The 4,585-nt window shown below is 36.0% G+C and overlaps 1 long non-coding RNA gene across 1 annotated transcript; it reads right to left on the minus strand.

The window, feature by feature from the left end:
• Positions 1 to 3,013: 3,013 nt before the first annotated feature.
• On the minus strand, positions 3,014 to 3,974 carry LOC123320782. The gene is made up of 2 exons (XR_006538798.1): positions 3,784 to 3,974; positions 3,014 to 3,442 (listed from the first exon to the last, which is right to left on the minus strand). It is a non-coding gene; the product is annotated as an uncharacterized LOC123320782 (long non-coding RNA).
• Positions 3,975 to 4,585: the final 611 nt, after the last annotated feature.

Genomic DNA, 4,585 nt, shown 5'->3' on the forward strand with positions numbered 1-4,585 from the left:
AGCAGATACCTAAGTTGGATCTCATTAAGGACATAGAACATTTCACCCAGAACATTACCGATAGTGAGGTTGAAAGAAACTCAATTAGAGCTAGGTGTGGGAATAATCAATAATTTTTTAAGAAATAGAGGACAACGAAGTGACCCCCTAGCAGGGCACTACTCTGCCACAACGAAATTTGTTAGAGACCATCCAGAGATTATTATTTGCGCATCAGATAAGGGCAACAGTACTGTATTGATGTACAAAGACGAGTACATGAATGAAGCCGAAAATATGTTGAGTGATGAGATGACGTACCTAATAGTGACTGTTGACCCCACCAAGAGGTTGCAGGACAGAGTGAACAAATTTTTGAAAATTCTAAAAAGTGATGGAAAGATATCAGAGGCCGATTATAAATCACTTATTTCTCACAATAGCGTCTCCCCCAAAATCTATTTTCTCAGGAAAACACACAAAGAAGGGTTAAAACTCAGACCTATAGTTAGTTGTATCAATTCACCCACTCATAAGATAGGAAGATACATACACACCATCCTTAATGGTGTTCTTTCCACGTCAGTATATAATGTCAAGAACTCGCATACTTTGGTGGAGGAGCTGAGACTGATCGAGGTACCAGATGATTATGTGCTCATATCTCTGGACGTGGTATCTTTGTTTACCAACATTCCTAAAAGTTTGGTGAAGACAGCGTTGACACAGAGCTGGCACTACATTAGAAATTTTACAGTCCTTGAAAAACAGGAGTTCCTGCAGCTGGTTGACTTGTGTTTTGATGGGGGCTATTTCGTATTCTGTGGAAGATTTTTTAAACAAAGGGATGGCACAGCGATGGGCGCACCGGAGAGCCCATCATTTGCTGATATAGTCATGCACGCTCTATTCCGTTATGTAGTATCTAGGTTGAATTTCGCAATTCCGTTAATAAAGTTGTATGTGGACGATACACTTCTTCTTGTACCGAAATCACAGATAGAAACAACAGTAAGTGTGTTCAATTCCTATCATCAGAAAATAAGATTCACCCTTGAAATGGAAAAAGATTGCAGCATTCCATTTTTGGACCTACTTATTGTAAGGGAAAACAATAAACTTATCACCAACTGGTATACCAAGCCCACACATTCGTGCAGATGTATTAACTACTTGTCTAACCACAGTTATAGCCAAAAGAGAAATGTGGCGTTCAATCTGGTCAACAGAGCTGTATCACTCAGCAATGAGAGGTTCATACCACAAAATTTAGATAAGGTCACGAAAATATTACGAAGGAACAACTATCCACTTCACTACATCAAGACCATAATTAACGAGTACAAAAGAAAACAACAACGGGAGTATGTCACACCGGGATTGGAAGAGCCTTCAGCCAGTAATGATAACAGTGTTAGGAGGTTCACAAGACTGGTTATGTATCCTGGGCTGTCATACCAGATAAACAGGGTGTTTCGGGAGCACAATGTGACAGCTGCCTTTTACAATAAGATCAATGTAAAGAAGAGATTCTTCACCAAGCTCAAAGACGACACCCCCATCCTAAAACAATCAGAGGTGATATACAAGATTCCGTGTGGTGACTGCGAGAGATGTTATGTGGGCCAAACCAAGCAGTTGCTCCAGGACAGAATCAGACAACACCAAAATGACGTAAACAAGAGGGATAAAAGTACACAGAGGACAGCACTAGCCACACATGCAATAGTGAATTCACATAGTTTTGACTTCTCGAATGTTTCCATATTGGACAAAGAATCAGGCTATAATAGAAGACTCATTAGTGAAATGATACACATACAAAGACAGTGCACGGTGAATTTTAGAGAGGACACGAAAGACTTAAGCTCGGTGTACCATAGCCTCATAGCTAACATGTAGTTTTGCTCGGTTTGTTAACAACTTTGTGCAATGTTCTGTTTGTTTTATCTTAGCATAGATGGCGTTGACAGCTGTGACATACCACTAACCCAGAGAAAAAAAGAAAAAGAAAATGTATTCTGTGTTAGTCCCCTTTTTAACCTCGACTCTTATAATAGTCTTCAAATTTACCCATGTAACAGAACTCAAAAAAAAATCTTTCTAGATCAACAATTTTGTGACAATATCTGGCGAATGTCCAACTTATTTTTCTCATGTTTGACGATTCAAAAATTTCTTCTTTAAATAGAATAAAATAAGGTGAGTGCCGAGGTGAGTGCTTTGTCATGGCTTTCGTCTCCTATGTTAAACGTTAATGTTTACTTGTTTCCCACAGCCTTGAGAAAGGAGAAATTCTTCTCCGAAACGTCGGCATATTTTGAATAAAATTTTTGAATAATAAGTGTCCAAATTCCTGCTATCTTTCTTCAGTTTGATGAACATGAATGCAAATACTATTAATATGTCACCGGGGGGATTATTCCACAACATCAGGGAGATATATGGTGGGGACGTTTGCCGTAGATGTAAAGCCTTTGTGAACTTGAACAAAAAACTGGCATCGTTAAAAAATAGAGTTGTTTTCTTGTTACAATGTAGAGGGAGGCATGTTTTTCTCGAACATATAATCGGTAATATAAGGCAGGTTCACACCTTGCAGATAGAGGAGCATCCCTACACGAAGTTGGTTGAAAAGTGTATGAACAGATTTCGCAAGTCTATTCTTAATATTGAGATCAAGATTTCACTGTGGAAGAAGACAAGAACCGAAAACTCCATAAAAGTGGTCATCCAGGTCTTGCAGAGTTTGTTGGATCCTACAACATTCATCGGTGTTAGGAATTTGGCGGAGAGTGTTTTTTTTCCACTTTTCATGAAACAAAGTCTAGAAATGTCAGAAAGCTGAGTAGATTGGAGGGGGCACAGGTACAGCTGTAACCAATTAAGTGTTTTTCCTCTCTTCAGAGATCTGTTAGTTACTAGCTTCAGTCAGAGAGGTGGTCGGGGTTAATAGGTTGTAGCTAGCCCGGAACCTATTTTCAAAATAGAAAGCAATTTCGAAGGCTTTGGTTCCCACACAAAAACAAATTTATCCACTTTCAGAGATTTATTAATAAGATAGACTAAATTGCTCAAATTAGAATAAAAAGTTAAGAGTGAAATATTGAAAAATAGCTGCTTACAATTGGATTTAAACAATGAAAATTATTATGAATAGCTTCGAAGCGCAATATCTCAAATGCAAAATGAAATAGAGCATACGAAATTATATAAATTGGATATCGAATGAAATAACAAAATATATAACAAAATACTTCCATTAGCAATTAAAATCCAGGTGAAGTGCTCCTATGCAGGAAGAACCATCTGATTTGGTACGATACTGTACACAGCACCATATAAGGATTTCCAGGTTCTGATCACCACAGTTTTCAGGTGTGTTTGATTCTTCGAAGTTGGATGTTGGTCAACGAAGTTCAACTTGGAAATATAAATCGAAAATCTGGGCTTCACCCAAAAACTGTAAAATTAATTTCTTTCAGAGACCGTTCAGTAGAACATACTATTGTCCTTGCCGTCCATGTTTCGCATAAAAAGTTGTGTACTCAAGTATAAAAAATTACATATGTGAATCGACAGCCATTTTTCAAAAATAAAATAATAAATATGGCGTGAGATTTTGAATATGAAAATGATCTGAATAATGAAATCTATAAAAAAATTAATTTTGAAGCGAATGAAAATGAACCTGAACGGCAAGGATGAATCGAATTTCGTTTGAAAAAAAAAATCTTTGTTGGGCAGAGGAGATTGTAAAAACAAAAAAATATATATATATTTTAAAATATAAAGGCATCTTACCTCAATTTTTAATTGAGTTTCACTAAACCAATAGAAACTATGAAATACTAACTAAATCTCAAAATTTAATACCAAAAAATATCTATATCAAGAACTCAACTCTGATGACTTATTTCATTCACCAGACAAAGCAGAAAAGAAAGAATAAAATCTTCGAATAACCGATTAATATCTTATCAGATTGAAAACATGCGCCCATCTGCTAATCTGAATTCTTCGATACACGTACAAATACAGTGGCGGTACAACAAATATGTAATGAATAAATTTGAATTTCAAAAAGAAAAAATTGTAACGATCGTATCGTTACACATCTCCTCTACCCACCAAAAAAAAAAAAAAAAAAATCAGTGCATAAAACCCTGAAAGTGGAAAAAATTTTAATTAATTTTTAAATATTGAAATAGAAATTAATGGAATGCTAGATGGTCAGCAAACCTATTGGACAGTGCGCTACAGGAAGTTTGTGTCTGTATCCTCTTCAGTCCAAATAAAAAAATATATTACTTATGGGCATTACAATATATAAAAGATATTTGTCCCCACACCAGATTTCTGAACAAAATATACAATTACAACAACGAATCACAAATAATTCAAGGATATTTCATGATGGATACCTCTCAATGATATGAGTAGCTAAAAAGAGAACAGTTCTACGGTTCTTCTTTAATTTGGTTTGAAAAAGTTCTAAAATTAACCACTCAGTGAACAGTTCAAGGTTGGCAGTATATAGCTTCAAGAAACTATACACAACCAACCTGACTCTCCTCCCTACCTCCCTTTTCATTATAATTTATAA

The sequence above is a fragment of the Coccinella septempunctata genome, chromosome 9, assembly GCF_907165205.1.
Source record: "Coccinella septempunctata chromosome 9, icCocSept1.1, whole genome shotgun sequence".
In the NCBI taxonomy this organism is placed as follows: Eukaryota; Metazoa; Arthropoda; class Insecta; order Coleoptera; family Coccinellidae; genus Coccinella; species Coccinella septempunctata.